This window comes from Canis aureus, chromosome 15, assembly GCF_053574225.1.
Source record: "Canis aureus isolate CA01 chromosome 15, VMU_Caureus_v.1.0, whole genome shotgun sequence".
Lineage (NCBI taxonomy): Eukaryota > Metazoa > Chordata > Mammalia > Carnivora > Canidae > Canis > Canis aureus.
The window spans coordinates 56,110,818-56,138,596 of NC_135625.1; the positions used below are offsets into that span (position 1 = coordinate 56,110,818).

A 27,779-nucleotide genomic window follows, 5' to 3' on the forward strand; every position below is an offset into this window, starting at 1 on the left:
GTCAGGTCAAGTCAGATGACAGAAATGCAGGCCTAGAAGTTAGGAGAGAAGTCTTGCTGAAGAATCAACATTAGCATCATGCAATAGTTATCTTCACCCATCCATTCAACAAGTACGTATTGTCAATTCTATACCAATGGTGGGGTGGGTTGAGCAGCCAGCCCAGGGTACAGACAGTAAGACAATGCATTATCTGCATAGAATAAAACTAAATATGTTATCCTTATGTGCCACAATGCCAGTAAAAAAAATACTCCCTCCTGAAAAAATCTTTTGTTAGTTTAAGTCCTAAACAATTGCCATGGTGACTATTGACTTTTGACAATGCATCTGCAATAGTCAGTTGAGCACATTTTTATTTTGCTCCTTTTACCAACTTTGCCTTCTAGGTGGGGAAGTTGATTTGGAGACCTCTCTGCTAAATAGCCCCTGGTGCACAGGAGCTCAACCACATGCTTTTGTTTCTGTAGTAAGATTATGATCACATGGAATTATTTGGACTCTGACAGTTCTTTTCTCTGTCCTCTGTGATACCACATATCTTTGCATTGATAGAGTAGTTGGGAAATAAGCAATGCCAGCACAGTGAATTGTGGAGATGAAGAGACTGTACTTGGGCTATGCCAATTCTGGCATACTGTTTGACACTTGAAGTTTTTCAATTTGTGCTTCTATTTAAAACAGTGTAAAACTGTTAAGTCTGAAGGTTTGGTTTACATATGAAATATTTTACTCCATTTGAACATTTTAAAATGGAACTTTAATCTTTATCGGACATAGTTTTAAGATTAAAAGCCACTCAAGAAAATCATGATTGCTACTAAGTATTATTGTTACAGGATTTGTGTCCCCTGGTGACCACGGTTCTTGGTCCCACTGCTTTGAAGAACAAAGGGGTAGACCAGATGAAGAGGGGTGGGCAGCGAGATCAAGTTTATTGAGCAAGAGTGTAAAGAAGCTTCTAGAGAAGGAGGGGGCCCGAATGGGTTGCCCTTGGTGTTTCTAGGTTTGGGGGCAGTTTATGAGCTCTTTTGAGGAACTTTTTAAGTAATCAGGGTGTGCTGAGTCATGCCAATTAGGGCTTTGGTCATGTATCTGTCTACCTCTGAGGTTAATGTCCATGTACTGATGATCTTTTTTTTTTTTTTTTTCTGACATCTAGGGTCTTAGGTCTTAACTGCCCCTTGCCTGTGACATTGACAAATGCTTTTGTGGGTAATTGTCTTATTTTAGGGATGTTTTGCAGAACTCATTTCTCCAAAGACTGCAGAGCAGAATGTCAGTGTGGTCCTGTCCTAAGCTGCAAAACAGAATGTCAGTGCTGTTTTATTTTAGCTGTCCTGACTCCATATTTTCTTGTCAGGGACCCTGGCCTTGACTACCTAACTGTCCAACTAACATTTTGTGATGATTACTGAAAACTATTTTGTGGGGCGCCTGCATAGCTCAGTTGGTTGAGCGTCTGACTCTTGGTTTCAGCTCAGGTCATGATCTCAGGGTCTCAGCAAGTTGAAGCCTTGCTCTGGGCACTATGCTCAGTGGGGAGTCTGCTTGGGGATTTTCCCCTCTTCCCCCCTTTCCCTGCTTGTGTGCATGCTCTCTCTCTCTCTCTCTCTCTTTCTCTCTCATACACACACATACACAGACACACAAATAAATAAATACATCTTTAAAAAAAAACAAAGCAATTTTTTCATATAGGGGAGTGGGCTATTAGAAACAATGTGCCCCTAATGCCAAATATGCTAGGCAAACCACTGCACCACTATTACACACTTCCAGTGTCTGAGGAATGGTTCTTGGCTCTATAGACTTCACAGTAAATGAAGTCGTGAGAACATCAAGGTTGATGCAGATGAAGTGACCCAGAAGAATGTGTAGGAGAAGGGAAGACTACCCAGTTCTGAACTCTGGAAAACACCAGCTTCTAAGAGACAGACTTTAGAAGAGGAGGCCCCCAAAAGATGGGCAAGGAGCAACGGAAGCAGTGGGAGAGGAAGTAAGAGAGAGAAGAGTCAGGGCATTAGAGGAAAAGTTTCCAGAAGGATGGGGTAGTCAATAGTATCTGGGGTGACTAAGAAGACCAACAAAAATATGGCTAGCAAGTGTCTTTGGTTTTGAGCATCAGAAAGTGGCGAACTTTCTTCCTAAGACCATCACTGTGGCGAATGATTCAGAGGAGGAGATGGGGATGAAGTTCTTCAACTAGTCTTTGCTCACAGGGCACCTGGGTGGCTCAGTGGTTGAGTGTCTGCCTTTGGCTCAGGTCATGATCCTGGGGTCCTGGGATCGAGTCCCACATGGGGCTCCCTGCATTGAGCCTGCTTCTCCCTCTGCCCGTGTCTCTGCATCTTTCTCTGTGTCTCTCATGAGTAAATAAATAAAATCTTATTTAAAAAAGTCCTTGCTTTCAATGGGGAAAATGAGACAGGGTAGAGAGAGTGTTCATTTTTTTCCTGATTGTAAAAGAAATACACATTCATTATGGAAAAGCATGGATAAAATTGAAAATTGACTCTACACTCTTGTTCCTTGGTGTTAGTAGCCTTTGACTCTAAAATAAAAATATTCATGTTTTGATCACAAAGCTTCAAGCCTCTCTCTGTGTGGTAACAAAGCCTTGGGCCCACCTCAAAGTGCCCGTATCTGTTATTTTGGCACTGATGCTCTCATCTCTGTTTTACCATCCTTGCTTCAGGTCTCAACTGTCCATGTCTGTTGGCCACACTGTACTTGGAAGCTCTTCACTGCCACCACTTAGGAGAACACTACTCTCCGTGCTGAGGACACACTCCAGAAACTTCCCAGCTCCATCCCAAGGTGTGCCTTGTTCCGACTCTGAGGCATATGTGTGTGGCCATCCTGGCCTCCAGGAAGCTCAGCCTGGCTCAGATGGCTTCTGGTCTTAGTGAGGGCCACCCTCACCACCCTTGGCCACCCTGTGCTTCTGCCCAGAATCCCTTAACTCGGGGCGCGACACAACCCAACAAACTGACCAATGCCCTCCTCATAGGTTTTCTTTCCTTGAGGTTCAACGGGTCTCCCCAGAACACCTCCCTCTCCTGTCTTTTCCATTTATTCTTTTCAGATTTTCAGCCTCACATTTTCCAAACTTCTCTTGAGCAGGCCTCTCTTCACTTTACCCCTGCATAATTTAAAAGACTCACTATAGCCTTGTTTTTTCTCCAAAGGGCCTGTCTGTCCTCATAGGTGAATTCAAAGGTGAATTCAAATTCAAATTCAAATTTCCACTTCTTGTTAAATAGAACTTACTTGAAACTGAAATTACACTTTTTCCTGACTTCTATTCTTCCATTATATCCTAGGACAAATTTTTATTCATGACTGAAGCACCAAGTACTATACTATATGCTGGCCTGTTCTTCAGCAATTTCTGTGAAATAGAGAAACAATCATGGGAAAAATACAAGCTAATATTCAGTTTAACCCAGAGATCTTACAGATTTTCTCTTTATAAGTCCTAGCACGTATTTGATAGTAAATAAGTATATATTAGCTGAATGTAGATATATATCTACACATATATCTCTATATAACCACATATACAGAGATATAAATACAGAAATTAGGATTATACTGTAAGTGCAATTTTTAATTATGTCTTTTCTTCCATAAAATTATACTAGTAGAATTTTCCTAGACCATCACTCGTCTTCATAGTTTTGTTATAATTCCATAGCAGTTGAAATATCGTGTAGCATAAATTATTTAATCACTTCCCTATCAGTAGCTATTTGGGCTATTTTTATACTCTAGTGTATTCCCTGGACATGAATATTTGACTGCATTTCCACTCATTTTCTTTGGATACATTTCTAAAACTGAATTACTAGATTAGAGGATTTAGACCAGCACTCAGTGCTTAGTGAATATTCAATGAAAATTTTTGAATGATCTGAATGAAGATTTTGATGCTTATTTCTGAACTGTCTTTCAGCAAGATTGTATTGCATACAATCCAGATTGTATATTCTGGATATTTCCCTCCAATGCTACCCCTGCCACCCCCAGGCACCGAATTTCACTGCTTCCCCTTTTGTATTTAGTATTATCTTTTAGTCCCTGTTAATTTTGTAGGTGAAAATTGTATCTTTTTTTCTAAACTTATTTCTTTGAATACTAGTGAAGTTGCCTGTGCTTGTCAATTGTCTACTTGTGTGTCCAGCATTGTGAGTCTGTTTGTAGGTTGGTGAGACACGGCTGCTGGCACACTTGCTCTCTCTCTGGGGTTTGAATCATGTTGCTCCCCCTCCCCTCAAATAGGTTCTGAATAGTTGTAGGAGAGAGACAAATGGTGGGAGAATTCACTGTATGGAAAGCTCAAGTTATATAGTGACAGACATTTGTTAGATGCTCATCAATCTGATTTTCTCTTTCTGAACACACAGGAAGCCTGCATTTCTTGGCCTTACTTGGAATTAGGTAAGGGTCTGTCTCAGTTCTGGCCAGTGAAGCTTGAGTGCAAGTGATAGAAATCCACATTTGGCCCGGCCCTTAAGATGTCTCAAGCAGAAGCACCTGGGTGGGTCAGTCGGTTAAGGGACTGCCTTCAGCTTGGGTTATGATCCTGGGATCCTGGGATCGAGCCCTGCCTTGGGCTCCCTGCTTGGTGGGGATCTGCTTCTCCCCCTCCCTCTGCCTGCCGCTCTGCCTACTTGTGTTCTCTCTCTCTCTTTGTCAAATAAATAAATAGAATCTTCAAAAAAAAAAAAAAAGTCCCCAGCAAAACTTGGGCTTTCCACTTTCTCCTTCTGAAAAATATCTGAGGCCATGTATTTAGCACACAAGGCCTCCGATCCTAGAGTTTATGCCAAAGAGAACTGGCCAAACTACAGTTGGTGTTGAGTGAGTAAGAAGGGCCCTTTGTTGTATCCAGTCAGTGAGATGTTGGAATTATCCAATATAGTAGCTTGTGTTAATTACCCCAAGCACATATACCATAGGGCTCAGGGACAGATGGAAAATCAAGAGAACTAATGACTTGAAGGAGAGATGTGCTCGAAACATTGAAAGTAGGAGGATAGGTTCCGATGGAGTAAGCAGCCTGGAGTATAGGTGTGTCCATCGGAAAGCAATGAAATGCAGTACTTTGGAGTGAGAGTAAATTTAGGGCCTGGCGATAGAATTGAATGTTGGGGGAAAATGTGGTGAAGGTCCATGGAGGATAAATCATCCACATGGAACCATCCAGGAACCGTTTCCAAATAGATACATTTTTGCCTGTCACCCTTGTGCAGGGGCCACCCTAATCTTCTCTGCATCAGTCCAGTTCTTTAGCATATGCATTGCCAAAGTGAGTACTAAATAGATACCTTTTAAACTGCCTTAAACTTAACATGGATGTGCTTGCTCAACTTCATGTGTTTGCCCTAGACCCACAGTTACCAGTTCAAAATCATGGCATTTTGAACACCTATGAACACCAATCAGAGTAAAAATACTACTCAGGCAGCAATATTTATATGGTAATGGAGTATCAGGTTATTGTTAAGGATTTCTCTGTCAGTTCCATAGATTAGACTGGGAGATAATTATTTATTACTTTAATGTAAACCCAAGATGATGTTGAACCCTTTGTGGAATGTGGCTGCATGCAAGTTTCATCATACCACAGGACAGTCAATCATGCAGCCCAATTTGCTCAGCCTGTTCTAGTTTATATTTATTGACTCAGCTTAACTGTTAATGGCACCCATTTTCACATGCAAAAAAGTGTCCTGATGATCAATCTGATAAATATTCAAAGACAACATTTGATATGGCCTGAAGTTTGTTTTATTTTATTTATTTTTATTTATTTTTTTCTTCCACTCTCATTTTTTTTTAAATTTATTTTTTATTGGTGTTCAATTTGCCAACATATAGAATACCACCCAGTGCTCGTCCCATCAAGTGCCCTCCTCAGTGCCCGTCACCCAATCACCTCCCAGCCTCGCCCACCTCCCTTTCTACCACCCCTAGTTTGTTTCCTAGAGTTAGGAGTCTCTCATGTTCTGTATCCCTTTCTGATATTTGCCACTCATTTTTTCTCCTTTCCCCTTTATTCCCTTTCACTATTTTTTATATCCCCCAAATGAATGAGACCATATAATGTCTTTCCTTCTCCGATTGACTTACTTCACTCAGCATAATACCCTCCAGTTCCATCCACATTGAAGCAAATGGTGGGTATTTGTCATTCCTAATGGCTGAGGAATATTCCATTGTATACATAGACCACAGCTTCTTTATCCATCGTCTTTCGATGGACACCGAGGCTCCTTCCACAGTGTGGCTATTGTGGACATTGCTGCTAGAAACATCGGGGTGCAGGTGTCCCGGCATTTCTCTGCATCTGCAACTGAAGATTGTTTTAGTTGTTAAGTAATTATGGAGTGCAGTTATGAGGTTAATGAGGCTTGAACTTTTAAAACTTTGAAATGTGCTTAAAGTTTTCATCATGGCATAACTTGCATATGAATTATTATTATTATTATTATTATTATTATTATTATTATTATTTAAAAACTGTGAGCCCAATGTACCTTTCTGGCAGTTACAGGGCATTTTTAGAGCAGGCTACCAATCTTTGAGTTACTCAATTTCCAATAAGCAGACAAGTGTGGCTTTGTGTGTGCCTTACTTTTTTCCTAGCTCTCTCCGTCAGTGGTACTTACACAGGGACATATTCTGGAAACAGATCAAGAGAATATAGGCACCAAATATTCTAAAAGGGAACATTACTTTCTATTGGGAAAATCTTAATATTGGTGATATTTTTAAAAATTATTATTCATTATAGTCTTTCTTTTCAATTTTAATTGGACAACTCATTCCTGAAATTGTACACGAGGAGAAATATTTCTACTTTTGAGGGAATGAGACTCCTTACTCCCACACAACCAATCCCCAGAAGGACTTCATAAGTAGGCTGCTGCTACATCAGCCCATAATCTGAGTTAGGAAAATTAGGTCTATGACCAAAATTGCTTGGCATTTTATTAATGAATACTTTTCTGATTATAGAATGGGTACATGTTTATTGTACAAAAGGCAGACACTACAGAGGAGTATAAAAAGGAAAAATGATTCAAATTTTAATATATTTTATTAAGACATTGTTCAAAATTTTAAGACATTTTTCAACAGTTTATTTTTCTATACAAAAATATACTTTAAAAAGATTTTTTTGGGGAACACCTGAGTGGCTGAATGTCAACCTGAGTCAATTGAACATCTGACTCTTGATTTTGGCTCAGGTGATGGATGATCTTGGGGTTGTGAGATGGAACCCAAGGTCAGGCTCCATGCTGGGTGTAGAGCTTGCATGAGATTTTTCTCTCTCCCTCTCCCTCTTCCCTTTCTAAAAAAAAATATATACATGTATATTATATACATGTATTTGGAGTCATATTGCATTAACATATTTGTATATAAGTTTTTTTTTTTTTTTTTTTTTTTGCTTACTACCATATGACCTGCCAAATGTACTATTGCACTCTTGGGAATTTATCCCAGAAAAATAAAAACCCATTTTCACACAGAAACTTGAGCATAGAAGTTCACGGAAATTTTTGTTCTTAATATTTGAGAACTCTAAACTACCCAAATTTCTTTTAATGATTGAACAGTCCAACAAACTTTGGTCCATTCATACCATGGAATACTGCTTAGCAATAATAAGTAATTACTGATATATGCAATAACTTAGATGAACTCTAAGGAAATTATGCTGAGTGAAAAAAAGTCAATCTCAAAAGAATATGTATTGCATGGTTCCATTTATAGAACATTGCTGAAATATCATAATTATAAGATGGGTAACAGATTAGTTACCCAGATTAGTGGTGACCAGGGGTTTAGGATGGGGGGAGGAGGATATAGATGTGGCTCTACCACAGAAGGAGCCTGTGGTAATGGAATACTTAAATTTCTTGATTTTGATGGTGGTTAAGCAAATCTACACATATTACAAAATTGTTTAGAACTACACAGACAAGTGCACATATAACACTGGTGAAGTATGAATAATTTCTGTGCTTTGTACCAATTTCAATTTGCTGGTTTTGACAGAGTACTATAGTTTATGTAAGAGGTTATCTGTGTTGGGGGAGGCTGTATTAAGGGTGTGCAGGACCTCCTTGTACACTTAGTTGTAGCACCTGGGAATCTACAATCATTTTATTTTATTTTATTTTTTAAAAAGATTTTATTTCTTTATTCATGAGAAGCACACAGAGAGAGACAGCAATACAGGCAAAGGGAGAAGCAGGATCCCTGACAGGAGCCCGATGCAGGACTTGATCCCAGGGTGCCACAAACTGAGCGGAAGGCAGATGCTCAACTGCTGAGACACCCAGGCACCTGATAATTATTTTAGAATAAAAATAGTTTAAAGTTAATTGCTTACGCACATTAAAAACATTTGTGCAATATTGAAAAAATCTAGGAAGATATACGTGGTTTTTAGTTCTGGGAGGTGTGATAAATTGACATGGGGTAGAGGAAAGGATGCACTACAAAAGTAATTGTGCTACTTTTAAAAATGTGTCATGAGCATGTGTCACTTTTGCAACTTAAAAAAAGAAGAAAGAATAATCTAAAACTATGTATCATGTCTTAGTTAACTTTTTTCTCTTGTTTTAATACTTAGTACTCTCCTTTTTGAAATTAGATATTCACCTATATTTTCTTACATTTTTTTATGCTCTAGATTTTGTTCTTAAAACCTTTACTCCTTAATCCATTTTTAATTTTTTTTAGTGTGTTTCGTGATTTTTATATAACTTTAAGGCATTTAAAAATAGCTAACTGCTATTCTAGTTCTGTTTGGTCTTCTCATTTATTTTGATGCCACAATTATTATATATTACGTTCTGATATAGACTAGGGTTTGTTTTTGGCTGATCTGTTCAGTTATTGTATTCCGTGGTTTTGATTGTAATTGTATGATTTTCCTGCCTGGTATGAAAAACACTTCATTATGCTTTATTTTCAGAATTTTCTTCTTTGGTGGTATAATCCACCTGTCTTCTAGATTTATTTAAGGGCAGTTTCATGGCATCAGAGGAGCTTTTAATTGGTATTGAAATAAAATTATTAATTAACTTGTGGAGGATTTACTTCTTATCTAGGATCTTATAATATCTGTAGAGTTTTTAGAGATTAACTTTTATGTCTCTCAGTTATGTTTAGTAATTTTCTTTATAAGGGTACCACATTTTATTATTAAAGCCTGGGATTTTTATGCTTTGGGCTACAATTATCAATGATGAATAGGATTTATCTTCCATTTTCTTTTTTAACTGGTTGTTACTAACATATTAAACTTGGCTTTTACACTTTTTTCTTGCATCCAATTATTTTGAAAGCTGTAAAGTTTTGTTGTTGTTGAATTTCCTTTTGTCACTTCCCTTTGTTTATCTCACCAACTCTTCATTTTCAGTAGACAGACTCAATTATCAACTTAAGGGACGATGGCCAGTCTCGTTCCTGGTTTGAGAGGAATGCGTGTAGTGTGTCACTATTGAGACTATAGCTGAATGTTAGTTTTAGATGCTCCTTATCAGGTATTTCTTATATATATATTTTAAAATCAAGAACTGGTGCAGAGTTTTTGCAAATGCCCTTAGGGTCTGTTGACTTGATCATGCCATTTTCCTTTGTTAACATTTAGAGATATGAGTTGATAATTATGTTTGTGATATGTAGTGTTACTTTGCCTATATTGAAATTTTATTCTGTATCAACTGTATATAATTTAAGTACAATAAACTACATTCCTTTAAATAAAATATCAGTGTGATAAGTCTTGACAGAGGTATATGTCTGCAAAAGTATAGCTGCAATATCATATTGCCATCATTCTTAATAGGTTCTTTGTGCCTGTTTGCAGCCCATTTCTTCTTTTACTCCTAGCCCCAGGAAGCTGCTGACCCATTTTTGTCACTATAGATTAATTTACATTTTCTAGAACTTTATATAAATGGAATCATACACTGGACACTCTTTTGTCCCTGGTTTCCCTCACTTAGTATAATGAAAAAACACTACTGCGTGTTGGTTTGTAATATGTCACCTTGCTGTGGTGTCAGACTGGTGTTTCAGATACACATTTCTTTCTTTCTTTCTTTCTTTCTTTCTTTCTTTCTTTCTTTCTTTCTTTCTTTCAGAGAGCATACATGTGAGTGGAGGGGGAAGGAAGGGGTGGGTGAGGGGGATGGGAGCAGAGAGAGAGGTAGAGGTAGAGAGAATCCTAAGCAGGCTCCATGCTCAGCATGGAACTGCATGTAGGGCTCAGTCTCATGACTCTGAGAACATGACCAGAGCAGAAACCAGGAGTCACATGCCTAACTGAACCATCCAGGTGCCCCAACTGGCATTTGCTTTTGCCTGTACTGAGCCCCAGAGAAATCACCCAGTCACTCATGTCTGGGGAGATCGCTGTATGCCATTAGTGGTTCCAAAGAACTTAAAAATAATTCCAGAACAACTTAATTGTTTGGATGCACTCATTATTTTGGTTCTCTTATAAATGATGTTCTAATGTAAGAATTCAGTTTTATTCTGTTTCCAACTTTGTCTTTATTTTTGAACATTTTCTATACATCTTAGATTAAAAATTGTGTGGTCTATTGGTGCAATTGTATTTTTGATAACTTTTCTGTGTATTTATGACTTTATTTCATATATTTTGATGCTTTTTAATAAGCTCTCAAAGATCAATAAATATCAAGTCTTAAATAATACCTACTTATTAATTAAACAAATTATTTTATAATTTGACCTTTAGCCTACATTTCTGTTGCCATACTAATATTGCCATTCCTAATTTCATTTGTGCTTGAATAGAATTCTATGATAATCCTTTTAATTTGTTGATTCTATGTGATTTTATTTTACATGTTTTATTGAAGGCAGTTGAGATTTATTTTTAAGTTCAGTTAAGAAGAGTTCTCTTAGTAATATACAAAAATAATTAACATTTATTTTTGGAACTTATTTTTAACTTGTTTATGTTAATCTATAGGATCTTTCTTATATGTCCTATTTTAAATGCTATTTTAAATGCTACTAGAAATGTTTTTGCTTTTTTTAAACCTGAAAAATATTTCTTTTTGCAAAAAGTAAAAGAATTAGTTTTGACTTCTTCTTATGCATGTAAATTAAAAAATTTGTCCTTTTTTTACTTCTTCCTGGTTTCCAATAATAACTAGTTTAAGTGAGATTATAGGTAGATTTCACTCATTATTTTAATATTATATATCTTTTAACAGTCATTTTGCATGTATAGCCATTATTGTACCATGATTAAAATAGATATTTAAACCCACATGCTCACTACCAACTATTTTATACCAGTTTCATTCTTTTAAAAGATTTTTCTGAATGCTTGTGTATCATGAATACCTTCATTTTCCTAAGCAAATGAAAATAGCTTGCCATGCTTCACAATTATTCTCATCTGAAACCAACACATTATTGTATTTTCTCTGGTTTGGGGTTGCGTAGTGATGAGTTCAGCTTGAATGACACTTTTCTTTTGAAGATGACTGTATCTTTCTTGCTTGGATGATTATTTTCTTCAACTTTTAAAAAATCTGTTTTTTTAGTGTTTCCTTGTTTCTATTTAGTATGGGTCAGCTATTTCAGTTTGCAGAGTTTGCTCATTTCTTTAAGTGAAGGATATCTTCTTCTAATGTAAATTATGATTTTAATTTTTTGAGTCTTCTTTTCCTTCTGAGATTACTTGCCTTTTCATACTCATGTAGCATAGTCAATTTTTTAATATTCTTCATAAATCTTCTCATTTGTACCTTAAAATTATTGATTTATATTCTAGAAATCCTACTCGTTTGTCCTCCATATTACTTATTTTCTTTTCAGTAGCATTTGTTCTGTCTTTTATATCTTTATAGATTCCAATTCTATGACTGTATTTTAGGTGACCTTGGAATCTTTCCTCATTTGAGCTAGCTCCCTCTTCAGTTCATTTATCTTTTGCACAACTTGTTCTTGTCTTACTTTTTCTCTTATCAGAGTTTATAATTTAAACTTTTTTTTGTTGTTGTTAAATAAGGACTTTGCCTACACTAAGTATTTTTCCAAATGTGATACCCCTTCTATTTTACTAATTTTTTTTTTAAATTTTTATTTATTTATGATAGGCACACAGTGAGAGAGAGAGGCAGAGACACAGGCAGAGGGAGAAGCAGGCTCCACGCACCGGGAGCCCGACGTGGGATTCGATCCAGGGTCTCCAGGATCGCGCCCTGGGCCAAAGGCAGGCGCCAAACCGCTGCGCCACCCAGGGATCCCTATTTTACTAATTTTTAAAGGAGAAGAAATCTTGACACAAAATAGTGTTTCTGGAATATCTTAGCCCCTCTCATAGTCCATACTGGTCCTTGCATGTGTTCTTTCCCAAATATTGCCTTGAAATGTATCCCAGTTTTTATGGCCCAGTAAGCATTTATCTGGTACAAGTCTACCAAATTCACCCAGGCTTTTTGTAGCACCTCTTAAGTTCTCTGGGCAGCAGTCAGACAAAGCATGCCACTTTTCTTCACATGTTTTGGAACAATCTTCCTCCTTCCCTTTCCTGCACATGCTCCTCAAAGGGGCTATTCAGTTTCTCATTATTTCTTCTATTCTTGTCTTGTTGTGTCATTCCACTTGAGGCTACAGTTCAGCAACACTCATCTTCTGTATCAGCATTTTATAATCTGCAATATAAAGTCCAAAGGCCCAAAGAGAGAAAAGTTAATATGACACTTTCTGCCTCAGAACATGGATCCCAGAAGTTCAGAGCAGTTATAGCTTTGCGTGCTTTCAAGGCAATTTTTGAGTCCTAAAAGTTCCTCAGGAACTATCTTTTAACTTACATTTGAAACTTGTCATTAGCAGACATAACTGTGACATTTCAGATATTGTCTGTGTGATTCATGCTAGATTTTGTCATTCTCTGCATCTTCATATATCTTAGTCTGTGCAGACTGCTATAAAAACAAAACAAAACAAAACAAAACACCATAGCTCACGTGGCTTGTAAACAACAGAAATTTACTTCTCACGTTCTTGAAGCAGGGAAGTCCAAGATCAAGGTGCTGGCAGTTTGGTAAGAGCTTGCTTCCCAGTTCAGAGATGGCTGTTTTCTCATTGTGTCCTCACAAGGCAGAAGAAAGAAGGGAGCTCTCTGGAGTCTCATTTATAATCCCATTCATGAGGGCTCTCTCCTCATGACCTAATTACCTCACAAAGGCCCCACCTCCTAATGTCATTGCATTTTAACATACAGATATTTGGGGAGGGAGAAACAAATATTCAGTCTGTATCATTAAAGGTTTGTAAATTGGAAGTTTGGTGAGGATGAGTCAGAGCCTACTATTTTGCTTCCATGTTAAGAATGTTTAGAGTTGGTAGCCATATGTGATGGTATGCATAGGCAAGTTAGCATTGTGCAACAAAGCTTTTGGTTTTTTAAAAGATTTTATTTATTTATTTGACAGAGAGAGGGTGTGAGCATAAGCAGGGGGAGCAACAGAGGGAGAGGAAAAAGCAGGCCTCCTGCTGAGGAGAGAGCCCGATGATGATGATGATGATGATGATGATGATATGATGGTGGTGTGATGCAGGGCTCCACCCAGGACCCTTGGATCATGACCTGAGCTGAGGGCAGATGCTTAACTGACTGAACCACCTAGGCGCCCCATATAACACAGCCATTAAATAAAAATATATGAGAAAGAAAGCAAAAAAATTCAAAAGCATAAAGCAGGGAATTTTCAAGGTTAGAATTCAAGATAACTCTTAGAATTATAAATTGTAGTTGGAATATGAGCATATAGCACTTTATTTTCTCAGGTGAACACAAGGTTTCTAATTTCTTTTTGTATTCCTGGTGCCTTATGTAATACACTTAATTGATGTTTCATACAAACTTCTTTTTTAAACAATTTTTATTTATTCATAGAAAGAGAGTCAGAAACATTGGCAGAGGAAGAAGCAGGCTCCCCACAGAGAGCCCAATGGGGGACTCAATCCCTGGATCCCGGGATCATGCCATGCACCGAAGGCAGAAGCTCAACCGCTGAGCCATCCAGGCGCCCCTCATACAAACTTCTTAATAGACAGGAACTAGAAGGGTGTTCCTTATTGTGATTACAGAGAAACCTACCTATGTATTCCTTAACCAATCACTTTCCAGGTTAATACAATGATTTTTTTTAATCATTTGAGAAAGTGTAGGAAAAAAAAGTACTTGACATTGGAGTGAAAATCTGAGAAAGGATGTAAGTAAACTCAAGATGGAAATGGAGAACAGAATGAAGCACAGCAGTAAAGGAGAGGCGAGAAGTTGAGTTTGAATGGTGCCTTGCTTTATGTGTTTTGGGTATTGCAACAGATGGGACACCTAAGAATGTTGTTAATATCCTAAGTGCTACACTGACAGATTATTCATTCAACTAATATTTATTGAATAGCTTTTACATGCAAGCACTTTTTCAAGTGCTGAGAATATAACAGTGAACAAAGTCAGTAAAATCCTACCCTCAAGAAGTAAACACTTGAAGAAAGAGTGGTAGAAGGTCAAGGATATGTAATAAGTCCTATTATATGATAGGAAGCAATATGGGCAAAACAATAACAGAGAGTGGGTGTAGCTGCAGTTCAGAGGAACTGCTCCCAGGCAAAGCTGATTGCCTCTTATTTGAGTGGCATATTGAACAATGAGGTTTCTCAGAGGCATGGGTAACTAGAATTGCACCCCTTGCTCAATATTAATATATTTATTTACATGACTCTGCTACAGCTCAAAACAGTTTTTTTTAAAATATTTTTTTTATTTATTCATGAGAGAAACTGAGAGAGAGAGAGAGAGAGAGAGAGAGAGAGGCAGAGACACAGGCAGAGGGCGAAACAGGCTCCATGCAGGGAGCCCGATGTGGGACTCGATCCCAGGACCCCAGGATCATGACCTGAACCAAAGGCAGATAGTCAACTGCTGAGCCACCCAGGTGCCCCACTTAAAACAGTTTTAAAATAAACATATACACCTGCCATACATTGGTAGTTAACTTTTTTTTTTTACTGTTTTCAAAATTTACCTGATCCAACCCTAGCTCTGTACCTGTATTTGAATTTAACAATGTGCTCTCAATATTTCCTTGCTTGTTTGAGGCTTATTCATGGCTCTAAGACCCCTGGCAACCCCTTCTCAATGCTAAAGCTCCTACTATTTTCCTTTAACTAAAAATCTCTACAGGCTGTCCAGTGCTGCTACCCTCTATTCAGCTTGCTTAATCCGTATTTATCTGAATCATGGAAAGATTGCTTTATGCTCTATTTAGCCTTTCGAAGGCCAGAAAGGAATGATTACCACCACAGTATGCACACTGGACACTATCCTGAATCCTGACTTAATTGCTCTTTTCCGATCACTAGGTCAACCTTTCTCTTTCCATCAGGTATTTGTCCTTACTGATTAATTACTTCCATTCATTTAAAACTAATTTCCTTAGAAACTCCTGTAGCTGACTTCTTAATTATGTTTTCCCCAAGCCTGGCCATTGTCAGAGGACTTATTTGGTATTAAAGAGATTATACTTCTATTCTCATGAATATTTTAATGCTTTAAAACTGATCTTAATGGTATTTAAGGCAGGGGTGACTGTTTGGGGGCACAGAGAGTGAATTGCAAGGTGGTGGAAGCATGGCAGCAAAGAAAATGTAAAAGAGAAAGAAAATGTAAAAATGAATGAGCAACAGGGAAGAACTGGGGAACACGTGAAGGTGAAGAATGCAAAACAATGATCAAAGGTAAATAATCTGAGGTATAATTCCAGCAAATTTTGCAAGTTAGTGGTAGAACTTTTCTTGGGCACTCTATGCAGCTGCTGAATTTCTGTAGCCAAAGAGTCAATTAGTAGTGAACAAATAGTTTCAGTGAGTTAAAATTATGTTGAAATCTCTCTCTCTGAGAGCCCTTCATATAAACTGCCTTGTGAACAAGGAACCATCCCTCACATTCACATTATGTGTATGATTCAGTACCCCAGAGGTCCAAGTTTCTCAGGGAAGTGGTCCTGTGGCCACAATCTGTTCCCATAATACCATTGTGATAAAGTTTACCTGTTAAATTCTCAAAGGAATAGGTAAAGAAAGCAGAAGGAATTTGAGATGAATGTCCATTTAGATTATGGAATTAGGATGGTTAAATGGGAAGGATAAACAAGTGAGAAGATGAGTGTCCAACAAATCACCCCCGGTGGATTTCCTTGGTTCCTGCGGAGAAAGAAAGGGTTAGCAGACAGTCTTTTTCTTCCAAGACGCTGGCAGTGTGTGAGCATTGACTGGTGGGATTTGTAAGTTTGAAGATAAAAGAGGATCTTAGAGGAGTTTATAATATATTGGTTACGAAATTAAGGAATATTTTGGGGATATCTGGATAGCATTTTGATAAGTAAATCTGCATTTTGTGGATTGATGAGTTGCAGCTGCACTTAAAGGGAGACGGCTGTAAGACTAACTAGGGAGACCTCAAAACCAGGTGATTTCTCTGTTAATTTAAACGTCGTGCTAGTCCATTGCATCCCAGTGCAGAAATGGGAATTTAGAACCTCCCAAATATCTATGTGGCCTGTGCAGTAGATCTTTTTTGGCGTTCTTTGCTAATCATTAGCAGAGCTTGGCACCCACCAGCTTTCTATTTTGTGCAAGTATGATTGACAGGTTGGCCTTCTGTGCCCATGGACCTCTTCATCCCAGCACCTATCCTTCTGTTAGAAGATGAGAAAATCCAGGTGTGAAGAATCAACCTAATTCTTCTGACCCCTTACTCCTATCCTGTCTTCTAGATTCTTGATCCTTCAAGATATTCTTCAAGATATATTGATATTCCTTATCAATATTTTATTTTTTCTTCAAATAAAAATGTATAAGAAGTGCAGCTTTATTAGTGTGAGTTTGTTATAGTTCTAAGAGTGGTGGTCTTGGAGTGTGTTCACAAACTCCTGGATATCCCTTGCTTCAAAAAGTGGAGTTTAATTCATCTCCCCACCATTATGGGCCAGACTTAGGGACTCACTTCTAACAAATAGAATATGGCAAACATGATGCTATGTGACTCCCAAAGCTAGGTCACACAAAGGATACAGCTCCTGCCCCACTGCTGTGGTTCTTGTATTATGACTCTGGGGTAAGTCAGTTGCCATGCTGTGAGAAAACTCAACAGAAGGACCTGCATGGAGAAAAGCTGAGACGTGCCAAAAGCCAGCATTGACATGGTATGAAAGTGAGCCACACTGGAAACCCTCAAGCCTTGGTCAAACCCTCAGATGATTACAATCCTAGCTGGCATCTGACTGCAACCTTAGCATAGGTGTTAAGCTAGAACCACCTGATCGAGCTGTTCCTGAATTTCTGGCCTGCAGAAATTGTGAAAGGTAAGACGTGATTATTGTTGTTTTAAGCCACAAGGTTTTAGATGTGATGGTTTATGCAGCAGTAGCTAACTAATATAGATTTTGGTAATGGGTAAGAAAAAGCTGTAAGAAAAAGCTAAGTTTGTGGGATTGGCATTGGGATTGGGTGGGAGGTAGATACTGGGAAGAATTTTTGAGGAGTGTGTGAGGGAAGTGAAAAGGCTTCCTTGAAGAGACTGTTCCAGAAATGTGAATGCCCTTGCGGAAGCTTTTGGTGAGAGCTTTCAGGAATGGGAAGGAAACTGTTTTTGGAAACTAAAAGAAAGGAAATTCTCCTCTAGTAATGGCAGGGGGTTCCGCAACATCATCACCTGTGGTAATATGGGCAATGTACCATAATGAATTGGGTTGTCTAGTTAAGGAGATCTCTAAGAGGAATGATGAAGGTTCCCCTTGGTTTCCTTCTGTGGCTTCCAGTGAAAGGCAAAAGGAGAGAGACAAGCCAAAGGAAAAAAAAAAAAAAAAAAAGAAAGAAAGAAAAGAAAATTCCAAGCCTCTTCAGATGGCAAATATGCTACAATGAAAAATAGGCTTTTGTGCAAAGATAAAATCCAAGGTACTCTGAGAAAAACCCAGTGTAAAGATAAAGCTGAGAGTGTAACTACTAAATTCTTTGTGAGGAAGTTAGAGAACCATTTTGTTCTGAAACAAAAGGCCCTCTAAAGAATTGAAGGTGGCCAGCCTCAGGGGTATCCTGAGCCAGAACCACTTACCAAGTTGCTCCTGAATTTCCAACCTACAGGAATCATGAGAAACAATAAATATTTACTGCTGCTTCAAGACAGAAGTTTCGGTATAATTTGCTGTGCAGCAATATATAACTAATACTCTATTTCCCCACCAACATTTAATTATTGTGAAATCAGTGACACATCTGGCCTAATGGAAGATAGAAATGACATGCATAGGCCGAGTTCCTAATTTTCATGTATGGAAATGCTGGGAAAAAAAATACACCAAATTACTTGGGAGAACCCCCCCCCCGCCCCCCCGTAACCGAGAGAAAAGGAGAATCCCTAGAGAAAAGTCAAAGTCATGCTGGTCAGGGTAAACTGAACGCATTCATTACCTTGTCCCCTTGAGGTTTCCCATTAGATGTAGGGCCTTGTGAAGGATGAAGGTGGAATATCCGTGCAGGGACAGAAGCAGGAGGCAGGTCCACCTGCATAAAGCCAAGTGCTTGTATGTGTAGACTCTGTTCACAGACTGCCAGCCTCTACTTGCCAGCCTGGAGAAGCAGCAAACTTGTTGATTATTTAAAGGGACACTGATTATTGGGAAAATTCTTTGTAAACAAAGGAGAGGGAGTGCACATAGAGAATAGTGGAGTCAGAGCACCCTATTTATTCTAGTTAACACACTTACGGCCAAGTTCATTCTGCTACTCTTCTTCTTCTTCTTCTTCTTCTTCTTCTTCTTCTTCTTCTTCTTCTTTTTCTAAAGATTTTATTTATTTATTCATGAGAGAAAGAGAGAGAGGCAGAGACATAGGCAGAGGGAGAAGCAGGCTCCCTGTGGGGAGGCTGACGCAGGACTTGATCCCAGGATCCTGGGATCACCACCTAAGCCAAAGGCAGATGCTCAACCACTGAGCTACCCAAGTGCCCCTACTCCCTGTCTTCTATCCATCTATTGGCCTAATGATCCATCAGTTGAATTTTTTTAATTTAGTTTAGTATGCAGGGGTGACATGGTTCTCAAGACAATATGTATGACTTGTTAAATAAAAAAATGGAAGTCATCTTTTCATGGAAAGTAAATTAGATGTGGCGGATTCTTTTGTTAAAAAAGCAAGACTGGGACCAGATTGAAGCAAATTAAGGTGACTGGAGCACAAAATATAGGGAAACACCAAAAGCACAAGCAACAAAAAGAAACAAGTAGGACTACATCAAACTACAGAGTTTCTGCACAGCAAAGGAAACAACCAATAAAATGAGGAGGCAGTCTATAGAGCAGCAGAAAATAGTTGCAAGCCATCTATCTGAGAAGGAGATTATATCCAAAATATGTATGGAACTCCTACAACTCAATAGGAAAAAAAAAAAAAGACAATTAACCTGGTTTAAAATTGGGCAAAGGAACTGATTAGGCTATTTTCCAAGAAAGACAGACAGATGACCAACAGGTATATGAAAAAATGATCCACACCACTAAATATTCAGGGAAATGCAAATCAAACCACAATGAAATATTATCTCACTTAGAATGTTAGGATGGCTATCAAAAAGTCAAAAATTAACAACTGTTGGCAAGGATGTAGAGAAATGGAACCCTTGTACACTGTTGGTGAGAATGTAAATTGTCATAGCCATTACTGAAAACCGTATGGAGATGCTTCAGAAAATTAAAACTGTAACTACTCTATGATCTCGCAATCCCACTTTTGGGTATATATTCATAGGAAATAAAATAATTCTCTCAAAGTACAGAAATACCTGTACTCCCATTTTCATTGAAGATTATTCACGTTAGACAGGACATGGAAATAACTAAGTATCCATCAACAAAGAGATAAAGAAAATATTGAGCAGCCCGGGTGGCTCAGCGGTTTAGCACTGCCTTCAGCCCACGTCATGGACCTGGAGACCCTGGATTGAGTCCCATGTCAGGCTCCCTGCATGGAGCCTGCTTCTCCCTCTGCCTGTGTGTCTCTGCTTCTCTCTCTCTCTTTCTCTCTCTCTCAATCTCTCTCTCTCTCTGTGTCTCTCATGAATAAATAAATGAAATTAAAAAAAATAAAATATGAGTTACACACACACACACACACGCACAATGAATGGAATATGACTCAGCGTAAAAAGAAAATCCTACCATTCCTGACAACATAGATGAACCTGGAGCGTATTATGGCAAGTGCAATGAGTCAGACAGAAAGACAGATGTTGCACGATCTCACATAGATATGGAATCTTAAAAAAAAAAGTTGAACTCATAGTAACAGAGAATGGAGTAGTGGTTACCAGAGGTGGGAGGTGGGAGCAAAGGGGAAATATTGATCAAAGGGTAGAAACTTTCAGTTATAAGTTAAACATGTCTAGAGATCTAATGTACAGCATAATGATGAGAGTTAATAATACTGTGTTCTATACTTGAAACGTGTAAAGAGGGTAAATGTCCAATGTTACCAAACACACACACACACACACACACATACACACAGAGAAAGCTATAACTCTGTGAGGTGATGGATATTTTAATTAGCTTGATTTTTATGACCATTTTGTAATGTATACATATATCAAAACATCACGATGTACACCTTAAATATATACAATTTTTAGTTGTCAGTCATACTTCCATAAAGCAGAAAAATACTCCCATTAAGACTGATTTAAACATACCAGCATGATGTACTGCATATAGAGTTGGAAAGAAACCTGTGCATTATTAGGCTCTGGCTGGCCGATGTGAGCCAGCTTTCACATGGCACCCAGTCTTTTTTTCCAAAGTGGTATGTTTGTCCAATTTTCTCAACAACTCAGATTTGTTTATATGTGTAGGAAAGCTGACAGTGATTTAGAGCTCTTCCTCTGAGGTTCTCGGTTTTGTTGCTATTGTCATCATGATGTTATCTACGTTCAGCTTTACCCTTCTGTGTAGAAGGTTCCAGTAATATAACTTCTGAGATTATTTCTTTATTTGGATACTAGAATAATAATAGCTACCTTTCCTACCTCATGATGAATATAAAATGTTTTACAAATGATTAATTGCTGATATCCCGTCATTTTCTTTTTTCCTTTGGCACAATGCTTCTAATCCATAGCCTTGGGTCTTTAAACTTAGTAAAAGTCATATTCTGAGATAATCTGAAATTAATGAGATTTACCTGATGAAGACAATTCACCTTTGATTAGCTAGTAAATTAGCTAGTTGTTGTCTTGCCCTAAAAATGGCAAGGTTGCGTAAGTTAACCATGCCTTAACCTTTAGCTTTGTGGTTGAATGGTTTTCTTTCCAAATCAGTGGAGCCAACTGGTCTACTGACCTTTATGAAAAAGAAAACAGCCATGAAGAGAGCTGTATTTTGTCTTTTCCTCTTACCTATTGGAATGTTTGTCAGAATTGACTCCAATTCCTTTTTCCTGAGGCATCAACAAGAATGTGGTATGTGTGTGTGTGTGCACACAGTTGAATTTATGTATTCGGGATGAGCATGGAGTATTAAAGAGGACTATATGCTACAAAAATACACTTTATGGAGGAAGAGCTAGTATTTCTAGAAGATAGTTCTTCGTGCTATGCACAATGGAAATACTTAGGCCTATCTCATTTATCCCATTTACCATATATGTATTTTTTATTTGGCAGTACCTGCTATTGTCAACTGGCTGATTGAAACATTTTCCTTTGGTTTTCTGGACATTTTTCTCATAATTTTACTCCAACCTCTTCATTTTATCCTTACCAAGTACTTTAATAGACTCCTTTTTTGGGCAAAGAATTTGTATGTCTCCATTTTTCTCCTCATACCTAATAAGCAACAGATAATTAGGAAGAGTAGGTGAATAGGGGAACCAGGAAAAACAAGTTGGGGTTCCATGAGCCTACAAATGGTGAGACCATGTGTGTCTGAGAATAGTGTGCAGAACAGGCAGGAGAAGGCAGATCAAGTATAGGCATCCAAGAAAATTCCAGTATTACTGAGAAAGAATGGTATTGCTCAATTATCATACCAGTCTTTATTAGTGTTGAGCTTTAGGTTAATTTAACTGTTACCTAACTTTTTCTCCTTTTAATGACTAATACACATAAAATAGAATAACCGCATGCTTGATGGGTATGGAGGGAGAAGAAGGATCTCGGTGAAGGGTAGCATGAGGGAAAGAAACTTTGAATATGAATTCTGTGATAGTCTATCTTCTCTTTATCCTCAACTCCTCTCTTCCATTTCTTTTTGCAGAGAGCTGGGTCAGAGTTGTCATTTCCTTTTTCCCCTAAATTAAGTGAGAATCAATGAAACTTCAAATTGATCTTGTATATCCAGGGAGGATGGAAGCAGTTTAGAAATTGCTCTTCTTCCTAGGTAGTTCATGTTAATGCTATTCAGAAAGTAATGTGGAAAAAATTGTGCATGAAGAACATTTTTCTAACGTATATCATCTATTGACTGAATGTTATGGCTGCTTAAAAATTATATAACATCCTACTCCTCTTCTCAGAACTGTAGTTTTGGTGTTTTGTTTTATTTTGTCTTTTTTCAACACTCATTTGTATGCTAAATGTGGTCCACAATGTATAAAGTCATAGCAGGTAAATTTTCCTGTCTGCATTTTGACCTTGCTTTTTCAATCTGCAGAGTTTCAGAGGAAAATTTCTTCATTTCTTAATTCCTATCAGTTTCCTGTCTCCCTCTTGGAGGTATCCTCAAGACTTAGAGATTTTGAGTGTATTATTCTCATTTTTAAAGTTATCATCTAGTGTTCAATCCCAAATACCACCCTCTCACCTTCCCCTAAGGCTGGAGGTGGTTCAGAATCTTCTTAATTCTCCTGCAGGTTTTCATTCAATAAACATGTTGAATGCCTTTCTTATGCTAGCCACCTTGCTAGGTGCTTAGAATACAAAGATGTATAAGTCATGGTCTCTGTCCTCAAAAGGACCTCATCATCCAGTAGGGAGACAGGCATGAAAACAGGAAATTACATTACAGAATGATAAGTACTGTTGGAAAGGAAAGCATCAGGACAGTGATCCAAGGAAGAGAAATTAATTCTGCCTGTGGAGTAGGGAGAGCTTCACAGGAAGGCAGTGCTTGAATTATTCCTTGAGTGATGAGTGGATTAGTAATCTTTGTTCAAGAATGTTATTCCAATTAACATGGAGACACAGAAAAAAGGTTACGAAACTCCTCTCCTTCCCGTTTGACATTACAAATAATCCTGAGTTAGAAGAGAATGTCTGCTCTGCTGCGGTTCCTTTAGAGAACTAGTCCTAAGGTTGTTTCAATTTCTAATTCCTAATTTAAACTAACTCTGGAGCTGTACCTCCTCTCCACCTATGGGTTTTCTTCTCTCACTGAACCATCATTCTCTTAATGCTTTTTTAAAGGAGTGATTGTGGTAGGTGGAATAATGCCCTCCCAAGGATGTCCACATTCTAATTCCCCGATGCTATGAATAGGTTACCTTGCTTGGAAAAGGGGACTTAATAGTAGCAGATGGAAGTAGGACTGCTGAGGACTGATCCTGATCCTGTCCTGAATCACCTGGGTGGCCCTGTGTAATTATAAGGGTTCTGAAATATAGAAGAGGAGGCCAAAGTCTGTCAGAGCAATAGAATATGATGGAGCCTCAACTGGCTGTTGCTGGACTTAAAGATGGAGGAAGGGACCATGAGCTAAGCAATGCCAGGGGCTTCTAGAAGCTGGAAAGGACAAGGAAATGAGTTCTATGCCAGACCCTCCAGAAAGAATGTAGACCTCCAACACCTTGATTTTAGCCAGTGAGATCCCATTTGGCCTTCTGACCTCCAGGAAATGAAAGACAATAAGTGTGTGTTATTTTAGGTTATCCATGTTGTGGTAATTTGTTGCAGCAGTGATAGGAGGCTGTTAAAGTCTGTCTTCTATTACTCACTCTTTTTTTTTTACACGTTGTTCACTCTCCATTCCCACGATTACAGAGGGCTTCCCTACTTCTCCATAGCTTTGGACAGCCAATCAGGGCATTCAGTCTTTTTATCCAGCTCTCCAGATTCATTTGAATTAAGGAATCTTTGCCTAATTTCTATTTAGTGCTGTTTCAACACAAAACAATATTCACAATATTCAACATTCCACATTTATATTTGTTTTCATATTTTTTCCAAGTTTTTACATAAGACCCTAATCTCCAATTATCCTATACCTTGGCTTTTGTCTGTCTCCCTTTCTGCTCAAATCCACTAACCTTTCTTACTACCCACCCAAATGCCATTCCTCTTAAAAAGATTGCATTCACTGAAACATACAGAGGTACATTGGAAGCATTTGTTGTCAGAACTGGGTGATTGATTTACTCAGGATTCAAAGTTACTCCTAGTCTACTGCAAATTGAAGAAGTTCCTTAACAGAGAGTGGAACAGGTCATGGTAAGGGCAAGTATTGGTTGAGGATAGACACAGTTCTGAACTGAATTAAAGGACATGGTCATCTGTTTTGGTGTATGTCCAGATGGTTTTTCTCCCAGAAATCTCCATCATTCCCCTGTCCCTGCCCACCATGTTGTGGTATACCAAACCATGGAGATAGGGATATACTCATGAGGAGGTATGAAACCCTGTGAAACACCACTAGGAGACAAGTGGCTAAAAGTTGCAATACAGGAAGCTGCAGGAGAAAAACAATTCTTTGGGACATTTTTAGACCACACACCCAGCCATTCTGGGATCTAAAAAGCTCTTCAGATGAGTCATTTGTGGATGAAACACAGTAGCTTGTTGCTCTGAAAAGCTCTTAGAAGTAATGTGTTCTCTCAAAATTGCATCTTCTCCACCCAAAGGAGCAAGTAGCTTCAAGTTACAGCTAAGTAGAAAATAACTTCCAAGCATGTGCTGGTGGGAGAAGCAGAGTTGGAGTCAGAGTGGGCCTTGGAGGTAACATTCATCAGCATATTGAACTTATCATCATTCTGTCACTGTTCTGTTGCCACGTCTTAGAGGGAATCTAAAGTATAATCCCTCCTTCCTGTCCTTATCTAGCAGTATCCTGTCCAATTAATTTGTTTTAGTATTTGAATTCACCTAAGTTTTGTATTCTTATTTCCAGTTTGGGAAAACATTGCATGTCCTAAGAAGTGATTTTAAGTGTGGGAACTACCTGGAGACTTCTGTTAAAATATAAATGGATAGTCTCAATAATTTTTTAAAGCTCTGGTCATGATGGCTCTTCAAAAGTCAGTTCAGATTTCAAAAATCATAAATAAAACATCATAAAGGGAAATAATCATTTCCTGGCTATGGTAGGAGTTGAAAACCTATGGCTGGGGTAGAGATGGGCAGGTTGTAACTTAAGAAAGAAGCCAATGAGCATATAATGGAAGCTGACAGGGTGAACTGGAAATCTGACAGTGGAGAAAGTGTCTACCACTTGAGATCCACAGAGGGATACCACGGACATTTTTTAACAACAGAAAGATAACAGTAAGAAATAATCTCAGTTTTAAGTAAATTTAATCAATAGGAGGGTAGGGGAAACAACAAGGCATTCTCTGAAATGTAAGTTCTAGAATAGATGAAGAAGAAAGACAAGAAAGGAATTTACCCATCTTGGGAACTAAAGGGATGATGAGGTGCTTGCTTGTCCTATGAGTGTTATTCTGGCTTAGTCAATCTCACCAAACCTCAGGCCCGGGAAGAGTACTGATATGTATGCGTACAGCACTGGCCTACAAGATAACATTTTCAATCCCTGTAACGATCTCATGAGGTAGATACTATTCCTATTGCCCACATATTAAAGGTAAAAATATGGAAGTATGGCTACTTGCTGAAGGTGTCAAGGCTTATGAGCAATGAATCTAAGATTTGAACCCAGACAATCCAGCTAAAATCAATCCCCTTCATCACTACACCATACTACCTTGAGAGGAGCCTTTGGACAATGGAGGTAATGATGGTTTGGTTTAAGAAAAGAGTGAGCCAGCCTCAGTCATGGCAGCAATGGGATGAGAGTTGAGGCTCAAACCTCATCTCATCACAGCAAGGTAACAACAGTGACAAAGAATAAAGACCACCAAATTTTTTCAATGGTTTTAATACTATCCATGATGCAAGGCTGGTGGGTAGAGCTTGGGGGTGAGAGGATTGAGAAGCTTGGAGCAGGACTGAGAACCAGAGGGTCTCAGAAATTGATAATGGGATCTGCATGGAGAAGCGAGGTCCGAAAAACTCTGTTGTAAAAAATCATGATTACTACCGTAAGTGATTTTGATTGCTTTGAAGCTTATTCATCTGGGAAGCATCCTTGTGTTACATGTGCTATGAATCTTTCCACTACAGGTGATTTAAGGGCAACTGAGTCACACAACCTCAAAGGGCTCCATTCCCATAGAATATTATTCCCCTGGAGTTATACATAAGTGGCCCTACTGCCTCCCTGGTGTCAGTGGGGAGAAGGTTGTAGGGTTGGCAGCAACTGCGGTTGCGCTTCTTGACTTTGGAAGACGGGTCTGCGTGTAGTCCTTGTGCTCTGTATATCTCAGAATTCTCTTTAGTTGATAAGGACTTTCCAATCAGCCTTTTTCATTATCTCCTGCCTGCTTTAACTTCAGACATATTCACATTCATCAGTCTTGTCTTATCTGAACAACCAACGGGGACCAGCACCAGGCACAATGGAAGAGGTAATATGCAGAGGCTTTAATTATATTCACACCCGAGGAGCCTCCAGACTTCGCGAATTATAAACTGTTGGTGCCGGAGCTGCCACACCTGATTCTGACTTATCGATGAGGGGCAAGTTCATTCACTGGATGCTTTTGGGGGTGCCCTTCAAGGGCTCTGTTGTAGCATCATAGTCCTGGCTTTCTGGAAGGGGTTGCTCTAGCCTGGTTACTTTGGTTAGGGAGTGAGAATCGACACTTTCAGTTTGATGCGACAAACATCCATGGGGCATCCTCTCCAGCTTTCTGTTGGAGGTGCTGGGGATGAGAGAGAAATAGTCCCAGCTTTCAGGAGCTCATAATGAAGAACAGAGAGCTGAACATGGAAACAAACCAATGCAAATCAGCAGAAGAGATGCTATAAAGGAAGTGCTGAGGAAAGTGATCCAATTCCTTCCAAAAGAAGGAATTGAGGAAGGGAGATGTGGTCAACACAACAGTGGGGAGTTCTGGGAGGCCTCCCAGAGGGATGGTTGTGAGCAGAGTCCCTCCAGTCCCAGCTTTCTAAAGTCTCTGGATCTCAACCCAGGCTGTACTTTAGAGTCACTTGGGAAGCTTTGAAAAACCCCAGTGCCCTGGCTGCAGCCTAGATCAAGTGACTCACACTCTCCAGTGATGTCACTGAGGCATCAGTAACTTGTAAAGTTCTCCATGTGATTCCAATATGCATCCATGTTTGAAAACCACCGTCCCATGGGATCCCTGGGTGGCACAGCGGTTTGGTGCCTGCCTTTGACCCAGGGCACGATCCTGGAGACCCGGGATCGAATCCCATGCCGGGCTCCCAGTGCAGGGAGCCTGCTTCTCCCTCTGCCTGTGTCTCTGCCTCTCTCTCTCTGTGTGACTATCATAAATAAATAAAAATTAAAAAAAAAAAAAAAATGAAAACCACCGTCCTAAAACGAGAATTCAGTAATTCAAATATACGAGTT

At 38.7% G+C, this 27,779-nt stretch overlaps 1 non-coding gene across 1 annotated transcript; it reads right to left on the reverse strand.

The window, feature by feature from the left end:
- Positions 1-5,213: 5,213 nt before the first annotated feature.
- On the reverse strand, positions 5,214-5,322 carry LOC144285178 (U6 spliceosomal RNA). Its single transcript, XR_013353561.1, has one exon. It is a non-coding gene; the product is annotated as a U6 spliceosomal RNA (small nuclear RNA).
- Between the last annotated feature and the right edge of the window lie 22,457 nt (positions 5,323-27,779).